An 18,567-nucleotide genomic window follows, 5' to 3' on the forward strand; every position below is an offset into this window, starting at 1 on the left:
TTGCCAAGCTGTATTTTAATAAACTTTATATGTCTCTCCCTAACATTAAAAGTGATTTATTTCTTGTAAATAAGTGGCTCTGGCAAGCTGTGTTTGGAAAAAATGTTGCTGAACAGGCAGCACTGGAACTGTAAAGCAATTATGGCATTTTTCTAAGGATTAGTCTCAGTTACATAATGCTATGTGAAAGTAGACAGACTCAAGTGGCTGTATACTGTATGATTCCATTTATATGATCTTATTGCAAGGCAATATATCTGCTCAGAGAACAAGTGAGTAGATTCCAGGGGCTGGCAATGGGATATTTGTTGATTCCAAATGAATGAAGAGATATTAATACATTTTGGGATGAGATATATTCTATATACTTTCCTTACAGAGGTAGGTAAACACTGATTATGTTCATGAAGACTCTCAAAACTATATACAGAAGGGTACATTTAGTGTATGGAAATTATGTTATTTTGAAAGGAAAAAGAAAAAAGAATTGGAAGCAGTCATATTGGTGTTTTAGACCTACAAACCCAAACCTTATTTGTGGTTAAGCTTTCCAACTGTGAAAGGAGTGAGGAGGTTGAGTAGAACTTGCTGTTAATAGTCTCTCTCTTGAATAAGGTGCTGTAACAGGAGATCACTTTGTACTTGTATATCACAGAACACTGTGTACCTCTGGTTTATTTACATTTCTGTATGTGTGTTATATGTGACATTAAAAAGTCCACAAAACTTTTAAAACTCTAAGCCACAGATAACCTTATTCCTAAGTATCAACCTGTGAAAATACATGCCAAATTTAGTAAAACATGGAACAAATAAATGACAAATTCTGATATATTAAATGATATGCATAGCTCTATACATTTTGATTAGCTCACAGAATCCAACAAAAATAAAGAGCAGCAAATGAAGTGTCAATGTTTTATTTCGCACTTAATATGAGAAAGTGAAGGATGTGGTATCATGCCATAATTTTTAACAAGTCCACAAAATGATGCGGGGCATATTTGGGCTAAATGAGGAAAACTATCATTAATAAAACAAGATAATTACTAATGTGTATGTGTTTGGTGTGGAAGTGGATTGTGAGTGTGTATTCGAGTCGGGATTTTTAGAAGATAAGAGTTCTTGCTTCAGGTGGTACATCCCTGGTATTGTCAGTACTGGGGGGCCCACAGAGTGGCAAGGATTTGTTAATTTGGGGAGTTCTGCCCCTCTTATCCTCTGCAATAGATTTTGCCTTGCTAGTCATGTGTAACCAGTTTGCTGCTGCTTCAGAGCTATTTTTAGGGCATTGGAAACTTTCTTCAAGGCTGATCCTGGTCTTTCTGGCTAGATCTGCCCTATAGCCACTCCTTTAAAGATTCTGCCCCTGCCTCTCTCTTCTCCCTTTTCCAAATCTAGGGTGGTCTGGCTAGGGCATGCCCATATGTCTTTGCGTTTCAGATGGTGACAGGTGAAAGGGTACACACTGTTCTTGTCATCTTTCTTCCAAAGGTATTTTATTCCCTCTCCAAATTCTCTCTCTCTCCTCCAAGGTTTAAGCTTTTCAAAATAAAAAGGTGAAACACATAGAACAAGTTTCTGTTATCTTCCTCCATTCTCTCAGAGGTTATGCAAAGAGGCTAACTGAAGGAAAGAAAGAAGGGGAAAAATGATGAAAACAAAGCTTAACACCTTAAATGCTGTATTTGCATAATTATTGGCAGGTTAACATGCCGAAAAACAAGTCTTAAAATAAATGTGCAGCATGTGAGTGAAGAAAATTCTGCTGAATATATGAAAGAGAGTTTATTAAATACCCAAGTATGTTTTTCTATGGATATGATACATCATTAAAAATGTCAACTCACCCTAAAATAATCTATAAAATTATTATTAAATCAATAAAATATTTAATAGTAGGTTTAATTGGGGCTATCAAAGAAACTCAACTAAATTATATTGGCCTCATCTTCAAAAGATTGTTGTTGTTTAGTCGCTCAGTTGTGTCCAACTCTTTATGACCCCATGAACTGTAGTATGCCAGGCTCCTCTGTCCTCCACTATCTTCTGGAGTTTACTCAAATTTGTCTATTAACTTGGTGATGCTATCTAACCATCTCATCCTCTGCTGTCTCCTTCTCCTTTTGCCTTCAATCTTTCCCAGCACCAGGACAAAAGATTAAGCATACATGAGAAAAATTCCAAAAGAGAATGAAGAATAAATTTTGCCAAAGGACTGTTGTTGTTTCGGTATTTTCATGTGTTTTTTCTGTTATTGAAGGAGGAAACAAAACAGGCACCATCTTGAAAGCAAGACTCCATCTTGGGCTGGACTGTGGACTTTGAACTATAGGCCCAGTATCTATGGAAACGAGATACCAACTGGAAAACCAGACCCCCCAGATGGAAGAGCCCCAGGGCTCATACCTAGACTCTCAGTTGCCTAAAAGAATACCCTAATTATCTGTGTAACCGAATAGAATTATAAATTCTATTATGCTTTTTGGGGTATGACCACAGGCCTACTGATAATTGTCCAGTGTTAACTACTTAGGCTTAAGGCATGTGAATCACGGGTTAACTTTGATTGTATCTTTCTTTTCTTTGTTCAGACTAGTTTCAGGGAATTTGGGGAGGGGGGTTTGGGCATGTACACTTAGGGTATATAAGGTTTTCACGAAAGCTGGTTGGGGTCCTTGGCTAAGAGGAGACTCTGCCTTGGGCTTGCCAGTGTAATAAACTACTCTGTTATCTGTGTTGTCCTTCTGAGTGAGTTTGTTTCCCGGAACGGGTGATTACAGCATTATTTTCAAAGCCAGTCGTTGATTATTAAAGTAAATATTAGGTCATTTGTACTGATTTCTTCATATAACTGGTAGCATATAGAAATAGACTTTTATATTTCAAATATCTCTGACTAGTCATGTCACGCTTCAATTATGGCTGCAGTTGTCATGGACTAATTTACTCATTTAAAATACAATACTTATACAATTGAATTCTGGGAGGTCCAATTGAAATGAAAATAATGTTTTAATAAGAATTATAGTTTCAGCTATGTATATTCTGGAACTACTCTTTTAGGAGTTATGATATATAAAACTTTAATAAGAGAAAATGCATCATCATTTAAAGGGCAGCAGCTACACTAGAAAAAGGTCAATCAAAATTTCTCTAAAGAGAGGAAATTACATCAGATCTTTGGCTGTACATATGGATGTTCTCAGCAACTGAATCAAACCTGAACATCACCCTAGACCCGGTGCCCTCACATCCCCCTCTTCCCCTGCAACTTGAGGATGCAGGAAGTTCCCTGACCCTCTCTGGCAGCTGCCCTGGGCTGCAAGTGGAATAGCAGGTGCAGCAAAGACTGGATTCTAAACTCTGATTCTGCTCATTTTTGTCTGTTTTGATCATTTGCTTAGCTGTTGAGCTTTCAGTCAACAGAGCTGCCAAGTAACTTCAAATTTTTTTGTCATAGGAGAAAATCCTGTATCTAGAAAGAAGCGGTGCTTTCTGATTCTTTCCCCACATCCGGCCATGTTACTGCAGGTATCAAGTTTTCAGTATGTAAAGGTAATGTTTTCATAAACTTTGGGAAGTTTGTACTCTCTTCTTCCCTCTCTCTTTTTTTTAACCAACAAATGTATTTTGTCACAGTTCTGAAAGCCAGAAATCAGAAATCAACTGGCAGGGACTCACACTCTGGATGCTCTAGGGAAGAGTTCTTTTCCTGTGTTTTCTAGCCCCTGGAGTCTGCAACATTCCTCTCTCTGCCTTCATCTTCTACACTGCCTTCCTCTCTGTGTGTTCTACTCCATTTTAAATTATAAATTCCCTCCTCAAGTGATGCTGCGTTTCATATTCATGATGTAGTTTAGACAGTTTTTAAAGTCTCAGCTGAGGCTTTTGAATCTCATGTTCAAAATAGGCGTTTTCGTACTCTAAAGATGCTCTCTCAGTTTGAGGCTTTTATTTCATTTGATTGTCTTCAAATAACTTTTAAATTATCACTTGTTTTCTCTTTTAAGTCTGTTTAAAGAAATTAAAATCCGCTTCTGACTGATTATCTTGTCTCCTTTTTCTGAACCACTTTTCCGCCTCTGATTTCAAGTTGCCATCATCAGTGTAAGTCTTCTCTAGTGAGATGAGGCACACTCATTCTCAGGAAGTTTCAATCAGAAATTTTAACTGTCTCTCTTTATCACTTACAACGAGTTCCCATTGTGTGTTGAAGTTTTCAAGCATTTTGTTGTTTTGTTGTTCTTTTAGCTTCGCATTCTTCCCTGCCATTCAGAAGCTTTAAGCTTTCTGAAGTTGAGCATTTGCATCAAAACTACTATTCCCATGTGACATGGTTCCTTACCCTTCTGAGATGACTTGAAGTTATTTTTGGACTCAGTCACTCTGAGTTGCAAGGATTTTGGTGCTGTTTAGTGAGTGTGACTGCCTCTAGAGATAAGCTTCCCTGGTAGCTCAGCAGGTAAAGAACCAGCCTACAATGTAGGAGACACTGGTTCGTGGAAGGTGCCCTGGAAAACAGTGACCCATTCCAATATTCTTACCTGGAGAATTCCATCCAGAGAAGCGTTTTAGAGATAAGCTATCCTCTTTCCATTAAATAAAACTTTTTGTAACTCTCTTTACTGTTCTCTGCCAAGGTTTTCTGTATCCCTCAGGGACCTATTTGCATCTTTACTAAGTGCTGCCAAACATAGTTTGTAACTTCAGAGGACTGGTCTCCACTAGGTGATTTGAGGATTTTAAAGTTGTTTGTAATCAGTTTGATCTCACTGATTTCTTGATATTCTTCAGCTCAAACAGACAATCTTTCTATTGCTCTTTATTTTTCCCTTTTTAAAGTAAATTGGCTTTTTATATGAAACCCAATCAAAGCAGTTTGCAGTAGAATTTCATGGGGAAATCTAAAGACTAGAGCCTTGGGTTCATGACACAGACAACATCTTCAGAGTTCATTCATTGGGTTCATTAGATGTTCAAGTATCTGGCCTCCAGGAGGCCCTCTCTGGTTCCAAAGGGCGCTACAGCTCTACTGTGGAAGTTATTAATAGCTTTTGGGTTACAAGTGCTTGCCTTGACCCCTGCATGTGTTTTACTCCAACTCAAACAAGTACCTGGCAGCCAGTACAGACCATTCATGGGGCTGGTGTGGGGAAGGGGTGGGGTGGGGCAGATTTTATAAATTAGTGCTCTCTGTTTTCCAGTACTGAGTCTGTCTTGCAGGTCATAAGGGTGGGCCCTAGTCTGATTGGATTATGGTATTATAAGAAGAGGAAGAGACATTTCTCTCTCCAGCATGGGAGTTTGTTGGTCATCTGCAAGTCTCCTTTTGAACTCATTTAACCTTTATTACTTCCTAAAGACTCTGTCTCAAGGTATAGTCACACTGGGGCTTAGGGCTTCAACACATGAATTGGGGGTGAGGGCCAGAGACGTAGGCACTCAAATCAATCCATAGCAGGATACTCCAAGACAGAGCTGATTCTTTAAACCCATTCTCTAGACTCATTGTGTCTTTACCGTTGGAAAATTGAATTCAATACTTGAAAATTCAGCAGGGTAGGGGTGGGTTGCTGTCAGGTTGCCATTCCTCAGAGAGCTACTGCATCATTCCCAAGGAGTTTCCCAATGTAAGGCACTACAGTGCAGTGGTTAAGAGACCTATATTCAGAATGACAAGTTTTGAAAACTAGCCCTGCCACTTACCAACCAGGTGAAAATTTAAAAGTGTTAGTCACTCAGTCGTGTTTGACTCTTTGCAATCCCATGGACTGTAGCCCACCAGGCTTCTCTGTCCCAGGGATTCTCCAGGCAAGGATACTGAAGTAGGTTGCCACTCCTTTCTCCGTGGGAACTTTCCAACCCAAGAATCGAACCTAGGTCTCCCTAATTGCAGGCAGATTCTTTACCATCTGAACACCAGGGATACTAACCAGGTAACTCTGGCAATATATTTAACTTATTTTTACCTGTTTTGACATCTGTAAAATGGGGATAATAATAATATTTGCCTCATAAAGTTATTTTTTTAATTGCTGGTCAGTTGCTAAATCATGTCCGACTTTTTGTGACCCCTTGAACTGCAGCATTCCAGGCTTTGTCCCTCGCTATCTGAGTTTCCTCAAACTCACGTCCATTGAGTCAGTGATGCCATCCAACCATCTCATCCTCTGTCACCCCCTTCTTCTCTTGCCTTTAATTTTACCCAGCATTAGGGTCTTTTCCAATGAGTCAGCTCTTTGCATCAAGTGGCCAAAGTATTGGTGCCTCAGCTTCAGAATCAATGAATATTCAGGGTTGATTTCCTTTAGTATTGACTGGTTTGATCTCCTTGTTGCCCAAGGGACTCTCAAGAGTCTTCTCTAGCACCACAGTTGGAAAGCGTCAATTCTTTGCTGCTCAGCCTTCTTTATGGCCCAACTCTCACATCCATACATGACTACTGGAAAAACCATAGCTTTGACTAGATGGACTTTTGTCAGCAAAGTGATGTCTCTGCTTTTTAAAACACTAAGTTTGATATAGATGTTCTTACAAGGAACAAGCTTCTCTTAGTTTTATGGCTGCAGTCACCATTCACATTGATTTTGGAGCCCAAGAAAATGAAATTTGACACTCTTTCCACATTCCCCCATCTGTTTGCCATGAAGCTATAGGACCAGATGCCATGATCTTAGTTTTTTGAATCCTGAGTTTTAAGCCAGTTTTCACTCTCCTCTTTCACCTTCATCAAGAGGCTCTTTAGTTCCTCTTCACTTTTTGCCATTACAGCGGTATCATCTGCATATCTGAGATTGTTGATATTTCTCCCGACAATCTTGATTCCAGCCTGTGATTCATCTAGCCCAGCATTTCACACGATGTACTCTGCATATAATTTAAATAAGCAACAGACTTTATGTTTTTAGAAAAGTTTTACTTTATTTATTCATTGATTTATTTTTGGCTATGCTCGGTCTTTGTTGTCATGGGACGGCTTTCTCTATTTGGGGCCAGTAGGGGCTATTTTTCATTGAGGTGCATGGGCTTCTTATTGCGGTGGCTTCCCTTTGTCTGGAGCATGAGTTCTAGGCACGTGGGCTCCGTAGCTGTGGGACATGGGTTCAGTTGCCTTGTGGCATGCAGGATTATCTCAGACCAGGGATAGAACCCATGTTTCCTGCATTGGCAGATGGATTCTTAACCACTGGGGCACCAGGGAAGTCCTCATAGAGTTACTATGTGAATGACACAAATGGTACATGTGAAGCTTCAGCATTCCTGGGATAGAATGTGCTCAATAAGTGGGGAAACTTTTGTTATTCTTAGTATTATTACTTCTCATATGACCTATGAATGAAATCCCCTTACTCAGTGCATCCAGAAACAAACTAAATTACATATTACTCTGTAAAATTGTCAGGGAGTTTAGAGATTGCCTATGGCCTACAGGAGATCCAACCAGTCCATTCTAAAGGAGATCAATCCTGGGTGTTCATTGGAAGGACTGATGCTAAAGCTGAAACTCCAATACTTTGGCCACCTCATGCGACGAGTTGACTCACTAGAAAAGACTCTGATGCTGGGAAGGATTGGGGGCGGGAGGAGAAGGGGACGACAGAGAATGAGATGGCTTGATGGCACCACCAACTCGATGGACATGAGTTTGGGTGAACTCCGGGAGTTGGTGATGGACAGGGAGGCCTAGCGTGCTGTGATTCATGGGGTCTCAAAGAGTCGGACACGACTGAGCGACTGAACTGAACTGAACTGAACTGATGGCCTTCATATACTCATCCTCTCTTCTGTTTTTCTGGTTAACTCTTCCTCTTTCCTTATAAGTTAGCTAATATGATACCTCTAACAAGAAGGCAATGGCAAGCCACTCCAGTACTGTTGCCTAGAAAATCCCATGGATGGAGGAGCCTGGTGGGCTGCAGTCCGTGGGGTCGCTAAGGGTCGGACACGACTGAGCGACTTCACTTTCACTTTTCACTTTCACACATTGGAGAAGGAAATGGCAACCCACTCCAGTGTTCTTGCCTGGAGAATCCCGGGGACGGGGGAGCCTGGTGGGCTTCCATCTATGGGGTCACACAGAGTCGGACACGACTGAAGTGACTTAGCAGTAGCAGCAACAAATTTACCTGCAAAGGCTTGGTATGAACAATCCTCTACTATTTATTCCCTTGGCCCTCTAAATTCATATTAAGTATTGAGGTTGTTGATATAGATGGTGTTGGTTTAAATGTGACCTGACAATGCTACCCAAAATAGCCAAGCCTCATTTTATCCTCTCGAAAGTGGGAATAATATAGAATCATTGGCAACTGAATGGAATAGTTTATATAAATAAAGTGATGGATAATGCCTAGCAAGTGCTCAGTAATCAGCTATTCTTACTGCACTATTATTGCTGGGTCATTATTACCAGCACAGTGATGGAAATATCCTCTTCTGTTGTTGCTAACAGAGTAAATATGCTAATCAGCGTATAAGCACTAAGAGAACAAAAGGCTCCCTTAATCAGCACTGAGCCAGAGATCTCTAAATACTGTTTAGTCCGCAGCTGTACTAGAATCATTCTGCTCCACGCACACTGTCCAGCTTTTGTTCCAGGTTTGGCAGGGTTAGATAGTAAGCACTTTTTATTTTACTGGCTAATCTTTTGTAGAAACTATTTATCTCTGATATGGTGAGGCAAAAGCAGATATAAACAATCTATAAACAAATGGGTATAGCTGTGTTCTATTGAAACGTTATTTACAATAATAGAACCCAGCTTTATTTGGTATGCCAGCCATAGCTTGTTGACAGATTGCTTGCAAATTAATAATTGTCAACATGTCTTCCACAGACTGTATTTTTTTCCTTAAAGATATCTGCCTATTTTGGAGCTTCTATACATTCTAATCTGCACAATAATAAAAAACCAGAATAAAAATATAATCTAATATCTGGATAAAAAAATAACTTTTTTAGAGCTGGTGATCTCATCGAGATTGATAGTTTTTAAGCTTTGTGAAGATTAAAAAATTCAAAGGAAATTTTAATGTGTCTAGAGCTTTCGTTGAAGATAGAGTGGGAATCCAGGAGTCCTTCTCTTGAATAACAGCACAGCTACCAACCTGCAGTCACACATTATTAGTAGGACAAACTTTGCCAAAGAGATTGATCTTTGCCATTATCAATCTGAAGACAAAGGCAATGATGTAAAAGGATCAGCTTAGAGTCTTGGAAAATTCTGATGTTACATTACACTTGCCTATGCTTTTTTGGTAGCATAGGCTTTGTAGTGTATATCCTATACACTACAAAGTTTTCTATTTGTAGTGTTATTCAAAAAACTTTGAATCAAATTTTTTTATTTTTAGCACAAGATTAAATTAATTTAGCGTAATATATAATTATTTCACACATAAACGTCTGTTCTAAAAATTAAGAATCAAATAATGACATCTTTTCTAATAAACTATGCTTTTTTCTTACTTTCAGGTTTCATTTCTATATTTGAAAATATAAAACTAGATGTACAAGGGTGTAATATTAGTTAATACTGACTGTACAAAGCACATTAACTTCTACAGGTGAATACTAATTATATTGGTTATACTGGCTGTTATATTCTAGTTAAAATTATTTTATATTGATTTTACTGGACAAGTGCACACATGTTTTTATCAGATATTATAAAAGAATCCTGTGACATGGTAAAAAGGTTTTAAATCTCTTTTTAGTGCTCTAGGGATGTTCTGGTTTTACCCTTATAAACTCCTGTTAGCTTTCTTGCTCTTCTGATTCTCAATAAATATGTTCTTAAACTCCCTTATTTGGCCCCTTGTTCTCACTTGGCCTGTATAGTATTCTCTCAAACTGTATCTGTTATTCATACCCACCAACCCATCAATGTCAATCTCCAGTCCTGAACTGTTGTCGGAGCTTGAGATAGATACAATTAACATCTTCATTCAGCACATGCAGGACCTAACTTATTGTATATTATCATCAACACACACAAATACACTTATGTTGTATTAACTTACTTGAATAATTTTCTACTTTTAAGCACACTATTTTCCATATCTGGACTGTGTCTAATTTCTCAGCCTTTGCTCTCACAATTCCTGCTTTATACCTTTACATTATTAAAGCTGAACTCTGCTCTTGCCCTGTAGAACATTTTCTTTTATCTCATGTTATTGAAATTTGATCTGTTTCTAGGTTTATCTCACCTACTAAACTCTCAGCTACTTGAGGATCAAAGCCTTGTTTATATATCTCTGATTGTCCAGTACCTAATCAAGTGTTAAATACTGATGATAACATTGTTTGAACTGAATTGACTAAATTGAAATGTGTGAAACTCAAGCTATATCTGCAATTTACTGCTATGTTATTACTCACTGATGCACTGATGTTGGACAGTCTTGATGCAAACTGTAAAACTCTATTCTTATCCATAGGTGGCAGCAAGCTCCTAAAATGAGGAAAATTGTCTGTGCACAGTTAATGATTGATCATAGAAGTTAAAATCACATATTCTAATGTATATTTTGGCCTTCATATGAATAACAACTATGTAAGTTCTCATTTTCCAGAAATACCAAGGTGAGGAGAACACACCTTGAACTAGGAAGTCTTTGAAGTATCTTTTCTGTCTTAATTATTCAATATCTCCACAGTCACCTCTAACTCCTTCCAGTTTATTCTCTATAGAGGCGGCCGTGCTGGCCTGTACATTTTTGTTTGCTTGCTGCTGAGCAAAACTGTGAAGTTGTTTCTATTAACTTTTAGTGACATCTTTTTTTGTTGACCAGAAGCATTTATCACGTATTGCATATCAGCCTTCCTGAAATAGCCACAAATCAATTTTTAATAAAATATTATTTATATCTTCTGTCTATACAGCCATGGACAGAAGTTAGAAGCATTCTTTTCTTTTTTTCTTTTTGGCTGCACCGGGTCTTAGTTTACACTGCTCATGCAAAGACATTAAGGAGAAAAATAGGCCAGAATGGACCCAGTTGTAAAGGAGAGTGAAAAAGCTGGCTTAAAACTCAACATTCAGAAAACTAAGATCATGGCATCCGGTCCCATAACTTCATGGTAAATAGATGGGAAATGGAAACAGTGAGAGACTTTATATTTTTGTGTTACAAAATCACTGCAGATGATGACTGCAGCCATGAAATAAAAAGATGTTTGCTCCTTGGAAGAAAAGCTATGACCAACCTATACAGCATATTAAAAAAGAGAGACATTATTTTGCCAACGAATGTCTGTCTAGTCAAAGCTATGCTTTTTCCAGTAGTTATATATGGATGTGAGAGTTGGACTATAAAGAAAACTGAGCACCGAAGAGTTGATGCTTTTGAACAATGGTGTGGGAAAAGACTCTTGAGAGTCCCTTGGATTGCAAGGAGATCCGACCAGTCCATCCTAAAGGAAATCAGTCCTGAATCTTCATTGGAAGGACTGATGTTGAAGTTGAAAATCCAATACTTTGGCTGTCTGATGCAAAGAACTGATTCCTTGGGAAAGACCCTGATGCTGGGAAAGATTGAAGGCAGGAGAAGAGGATAACAGAGGATGAGATGGTTGGATGACATCACCAACGCTATGGACATGAGTTTGAATAAGTTCCAGGAATTGGTGATGGACAGGGAGGCCTGGCGTGCTGCAGTTCTTGGGGTCACAAAGAGTTGGACACAACTGAGCAACTGAAGTGAACTGAACTGGACCCAGTTGTGAGAGGTTTGGGGGAATAATATTTTGAAATATTAGTCCATCTTCTTTCTCTTCCCTCCAATATTTCATCTTTTTTTCTGATTAGGTATTTAGTATAGTCTTCTCTGTGTTCATTGCCTCAAGGAGAGTTCTGAGACAGAAATGTAGAATATAGTACTGAGAAACTTTAAGCTTTTGCTTGAATTGCATGAGTTCATAGGATAATTTAGTGGATGACAATACAGAAAGAATAATCTGTACCTTGAGAACAGAGTGAAATTCTCTACTCTATGTAAAAAAAAATTGTCCATATAAGGATGGAATAGAAAAAGGAGTGTGATGCTGCGTGCACAGAGAACACCAACTGGAGAGCAGAGGACCCTGCTCTGCATTTTGTCCCAAAGACCTGGCTAGACCAAGCTAGAGCACATGTTTCCCAGCTCATGATTTTTGTATTTACAGTTTTCTATATCTTGCCAAACACAAAATTATTACAATTAGAGCAGCGTCTTATTTTTCTAGAAATAACTGTTTTGCTTGATGTAATTATTATAGACTTTCTATTTCACTCCCAAATAATGCCATGGTTTGAGTGATAAATTACAGTCATTCTAATTATAATCAGTGCATATCAAATGTATGCTCTTCTTTATGTTCTTCCTTACCCACCTTTCTCATTTTCAAGAGAATTTAAAGCATCCTTATAAATAAACATGATAAGAAAACATGAAAAAATAAATATATTGAATTCAAAAGGCCATAAATAGAATAAAGCAAAGAATAATGTCATCACACACAGTGAATAAGATAAGGTTTTCTGTATCCAAGCTAGGAACATGCATTTAGGTTTAAAACCAACAACAGGATTTATAGTAACAGTGTGATGAAAACATATCACTAGCTCATTGCAAAACACCAACAGGAAATATCTGAGGGACCAAAGTCAGATAATCTGAATGAAAAAGTTTTTGAGTCAGAGTTTATCAGTTTTCTCATTGGATCCTCCTGTAAACAATGCATGAAACTGAAGTACTAGAATGAACAAAGTCAGGTCTAGACCTCATGAAACTTATATTCTAGTAGAGGAAACAGATAATTAATAAGTAAAATCAATAATTTTATTCTGAAAGTGAAGTTGCTCAGTCATGTCAGACTCTTTGCGACCCCGTGGACTGTAGCCTACCAGGCTCCTCCATCCATGGGATTCTCCAGGCAAGAATACTGGGGTAGGTTGCCATTTCCTTCTCCAGGGGATCTTCCTGACCCAGGGATTGAACCCTGGTCTCCCGCATTGCAGGCAGATGCTTTAACTTCTGAGCCACCAGGCCACATTATCTTACTCTTATTTTATATTTTATTCTTGGATCCTTCTGATACCTCTATCTAAAACTAGCACCAGTTTTACTTCTTTAATTCTACTCAACTATAAAGGAAGTAAAACTGGTGCTAGTTTTAGATTGAGGTATCAGAAGGATCCAAGAATAAAATATAAAATAAGAGTAAGATAAGGTGACCTCAATATCAATTAAACAACCTAACACTGTTTCTGAGAATTAAAGGCTCAATTAATAATTAAGCAATATGTAATTTAAACTATGTTCATTAGATTTACATGTTCATAATGAACACCTAAAAAGGTTTTTCTGATTCTCCAATTTGATTTTACATTTTATCCATTTTTGCTATTAATATCAACTCAAGAAAGCTATATTTTAAGGTTGAAGTAATAGATGTTTAAACTAGAAAATTGAATGAAGAAAAAATTTACATCCTTCCAGATTTTTTCTGTGTGACTAATTACTTACATTTAATTATTGTTTTGTAATAATTTTTTATTTTTATGATATATTATTATTTTTGTTTATAATAGATAAAACTATATGTCTTCACTTTAATTGTTACATACACCTGTATCATTGTATGAAGTGAATGGTTGTGCTTTAGTCTTTAGCATGAAGAAATTTATAATGATGGTACTGTATTTGGAATGACGTAAGAGATTATTACAAGTAGAAAACCCTACTAAGTCATTAGCCAGTATATTTGGAAATGAAATTTCTAACTATGTTTTAATGTTTAATGTTTAATTAGTTTAACATTTTAAACTAATGTTTAAGGAGATTAAACATTAAAATTATTTTGGGCTAAAATTTTTTACTAATATTTTAATCTAGACATGTTCAAGAATAATGCACGTGAATTAATTTCACAATAAAAGAAATATTTTATTATACATTGTTTACTAAATATGCACACAAAATGCTTACATGTTTGACTTTTTAATGTTTGTTGGTAGTGTAACAACTTATTCTATTGTTTATTCTAGAAGTTATAAAAAGGCATAAGTATTCAAATTCTAAGACATACTTTACATTTAATCATATATTTGCATTATATATTAAGAGCATTTTCTGTCATTTTGATCTTTTTAAATTATAGTAGCCAATGGTTATATAATATATAAGAAATTGAGTAGAGAATGACACCTAAATATTTTTCTGTAGCTGGAAAAACTGCCTTTGGGGAAAATTACAGTTAGATCCTGCCTCCTTGGATAGAAACAGTGCTTTGTCTTTCAGGCAAATGTTCTTTTTTTCATTGGAGGATTCTATGGTAGGGCTTTTTATTGGAAGTTATTGCTTCCTCATTGTTCCTGGGGAATCATAATACAATGAAATAGCCCAAAGCAGACGTTTCAGACCAAGAAACATGTGTTAAATCAGTGCAAGGACAGGCCATATGCTGAAAACAATCATTTTCTCCCTGGGAGATAATCTTAGCCAGGTATTTTGCTTACAGACTATCAGAATCATTTTCCCTCCAACCTAGCTGACTGGATCAAAGATTGTAAGCTAGAAGGATGGAATTTTGATGGCACAGCACATAGTGTGGAATGGACTGTTTGTACTGCTTTAGTTGTGTGAGTGTGTGTGTGTGTGTGTGTGTGTGTGTGTGTGAATCCCTTGGACTGCAAGGAGATCCAATCAGTCCGTCCTAAAGGAAATCAGTCCTGAATCTTCATTTGAAGGACTGACACTGAAGCTGAAGCTCCAATACTTTGGCCACCTGATATGAAGAACTGACTCCTTGGAAAAGACCCTGATGCTGGGAAAGATTGAAGGCAGGAGGAGAAGGGGACGACAGAGGATGAGATGGTTAGATGGCATCACTGACTCAATTGACATGAGTCTGAGTAAACTCTGGGAGTTGGTGATGGACAGGGAAGCCTGGACTGCTGCAGTCCATTGGGTCGCAAAGAGGTGGATACGACTGAGCGACTGAACTGAACTCTGTGTGTGCATGTGTGTACACAGCAAGTCAAACTTAGATAAATGTATCATCAAATACTTTGACAGTCTTCAGTGGTTCACAGGACTGGACAAGGGAAGGGATATGTTTTCCCTGTCAAGAAACCCAGGAAGGATTTAAGTGTGAGACAGGAAATGAGAAAGGCCTTGGCCTTGGCAGGTGAGAATCTGCTTTCTCCTTAGAGAATAGCTAGTTGGGCCCAGACTGTGAGGTGAGAAAATGCCTGGTGCCTTCAGTGATAGATGAACTGGCTTCCCTCAACGGCTTGCCTCTGAGGGACTTGTTAAAAGACGTACTGAGGCATATTAAAAATTGTACAAGTTTACAAAACTCTGTAATAATCTAACTGGGAAAATAATTTGAAAAAGAATTGTTCCATGTATGACTGAATCACTTTGCTGTACACATGAAACCATCACAACATTAATCAACTATGAAAGTGGGGTTTCCCTGAAACTATCACAACATTGTTAATCAATTATACTCCAATATAAAATGAAGTTTTAAAAAAAATGCATGAGTTTATTTGAGCAGAAGTTGATTGGAATCAGGCAGTGCCAAGCTGGAAGTGGTTAAGAATGCTCCATGGATAGGAGCTCTGGGAGAGAGACTCTTCCACAGAAAAGAGAGAAGCAGAGCAAAGAGATTATTGATTGGCAGTCGCTTAAAGCCTAAACTGTTTGTGATTGGTTAACCTTGGGTTTTGATTTCTTAACCTTGATTCATTTACAGGCTTAAATTTTGGTTTGCTTACATCAGCTGCCATGGCATTAGAGCCACCTCAGCCTAATGATTCATTTTTTTTAATTAGTTTAACAGATTTTAATACAAATTGGAAGTTGCCCTAGAAGTAATGCTTCTATTTTAATGCGACGTTTCAACAAATTCTAGATGATAAAAGTCACAGCCTGCTCTCAGTTGTACTGTGGGAAATAGGAGCACACAGTGTCTTACCAGTACCAAGGCTTGAGGAAGCATCAGCAGTTTTCCCACAGAAGGATAGCCCCGAATCCTGGATACATGTGAGCAATAGCCTGGGAAACTTAAAAAACTAGAAAGAAGCTTAGAGCTAATTTTATTAGTTGGACTAATGGGATTTAGTGTTACCATATAATAGAATAAACCTGACCTTGTTTTCTAATCATAGACTAGAGTGGCCATGTACATAAGGGTTCTGTTACAGCATTGGGGAGGGTCAAAGAGGACCCTCCCTTGTGGGCCTAGGTTCTTGGTAAGGACATGAAGAAGAGTCTGAGGCTTTATCTGTGGCTAAAACAAGTTTATTAAGTAAGGAACAGAAAGAACACCGCAAGGGAGAGGTGGGCCAAGCCAAGAGAGGCACTGGCACAGGAATGATGAGGTATGGGAGTTTTCAAGACAGGGCTTTTACATATTCATTTAGGCGGGTGTGGACTGACAGTTTTGATTGACAGTTGCAAATTACTTAACAACAGGCTCTGATATGCATGTCTTTCCCAGAATTTAGCCTGTTATAATCATATGTATGTATAGAAAATTTGTGACACTTAAGGGGCTCCTGACTGCCTAAAGTCACTTGAGGACACAACTGTGTATTAAGGGCACATGTGCTAGAGTTGAAGAAGTTTCTGTGATTAATTTGCAGCATATCTGTGAGCTCTCTTGGGTTGCACTAGGGTGTGTCTGGGGCAGAGTTTAAAGACCAGCTTGAATCGTTTTTTGGCTAGGCCACCCCTTGTTGCTCATGCCTAACTTCCTACCTAATAGTTTCAGGTTTCTTCTAATAATGCACTTTCACACCATTTATTAAAAATTCTTACCAACAAATATTCAGAGAAGTTATACAAATTTCTGCCCCTATTTTACAGATAGGGGCAACAGATATTTTACAGATAGAAAACAAAAACTTGGAAAATTGGTTACTTGTCAAGAATATACCACAAGTAAACAACATACAGAGCTCTCAAATCCATAGACTTTTGGCCATATATTCTATAGCCATAATAAATTAGTCATCTTCTCATTTTACCTACATCTCTATGTACTGCCTTAAAGTTTTATTGAAATAATTCATGTGTGTCTTGATTCTTACCATTCATTTATTCAGCAGAATTTATTGTAAGTGACCTAGGTGTCAGCACGCCTGCTGACCTCTGGCTCCTTTACCTGTGGAAACCAGGTCTCAGCTCTTGTTTAAGCCTCATTTTCTAAAGAGTAAAGAGGCTTCAAGCCTATACATCAAATCAAAGATTTCTTAATAGTGTCACCCAGGATTCAAAAGCAAGGGTCTATATTGCACATTTTACAATAAATACCTCAGAAGTTCTCATTCACCCTTTTGTATCCTCCAGCCCTTTCCAGTTTTTCATCAAAGACTCTGCCTGGCACACTCTTCCTCCTTCCAGTTCCCTTTTGGAAGGCAAGTTCCTCGCTCTGTAGCAAAATCCCTTTTCCTAAAAGCTTGAAGCTAGGCAGCACAGGCTTCTAGAGGCTTGGTTTGAACCCTGAAATATCTTTGCTAACTCAAGCCATTCATAAAGAACAAAGAGAAGCTCTCTCTTCAAGGGATATTCTCACCAACAGAGGTTGAATTGCTTCCTACATGTGAATGGGAATCATCTCCCTGTGGGAAGATAACCATTATTCAGAGTGAAAAGAGAAAATAAGAGAAAGAGATGGTGTGAGGAGAGGGTGTGTGGAAGGTTGTTTGTCTTTTGTGGAAACTTGGAAGAATACCAGCCATGCAACACGCCCCTCAGAGATGGATCTCTTGTCTCAGTTTGCTCAAGCAGCTCTAACAAAATACCACAGACTTGGTGGCTTAACGACAAACATATTTCTGACAGTTCTGGAGCCTGAGAAGCCCATGATCAAGATACCAGCAGATACAGTGTCTGGTGAAAACCTTCTTCCTGGTTTGCAGATGACCTTCTTCTTGCTGTTTCATAACATGGCAAAGTCAAACTCTGCTGTCTCTTCCTTTAAGGGCATTAATCAGCTCATGAGGGCCCCACCTTCATGACCTAATCTTGACCCAGTTACCTCCCAAAGACCCTACCTCCTAAACCATCAAAATGGGGGTTAGAATTTCAACTTGAGAAACGGGGGCACAAAAATTTAGTACACCAACGCTTTTAACCCCAATTATCCCTCACCTTTCCACAGAAGGTCTATGCAGACAAGAAGAAACCTAAGAAGCAAGAGAGGTGGGAAGATTTCTGAGGTAATCGCTCAAAACTCTGCACAGATTGCTCAAACAGGACAAGACATGCAAGATAATATACAAGGTATAAAATGTTTCCCTCAAAAGACAATGCTCTGTAAGATTAAATATTTAGTACATATCATGATTTTTTTCAGTTTCTTTTTTTCATGCATTTAAAATTAACATTGTAACAAATTAGTTAATTCTAGGACCTGTCCTAGAATATTTCCTGTAGGAAATAAATATTCAATCATATAAATTTAGTATCAGTTGAACCATGCTAATGAGAACAAAGATAGTTTTCACTTTGTGCTTGAGTCAACTTCTTTAAAATTAGAGTTTTAATTTCTAAAATAAAAGTCCTT

At 38.0% G+C, this 18,567-nt stretch overlaps 1 long non-coding RNA gene across 1 annotated transcript; it reads left to right on the forward strand.

Annotated features, from left to right (window-relative positions):
* Positions 1 to 233: 233 nt before the first annotated feature.
* LOC129552039 (uncharacterized) lies at positions 234 to 18,231 on the forward strand. The gene is made up of 3 exons (XR_008685176.1): positions 234 to 272; positions 3,464 to 3,558; positions 18,163 to 18,231. It is a non-coding gene; the product is annotated as an uncharacterized LOC129552039 (long non-coding RNA).
* The last annotated feature ends 336 nt before the right edge of the window (positions 18,232 to 18,567 follow it).

This window comes from Moschus berezovskii, chromosome 3, assembly GCF_049115385.1.
Source record: "Moschus berezovskii isolate FMDL1 chromosome 3, NW_MosBer_1.0, whole genome shotgun sequence".
Lineage (NCBI taxonomy): Eukaryota > Metazoa > Chordata > Mammalia > Artiodactyla > Moschidae > Moschus > Moschus berezovskii.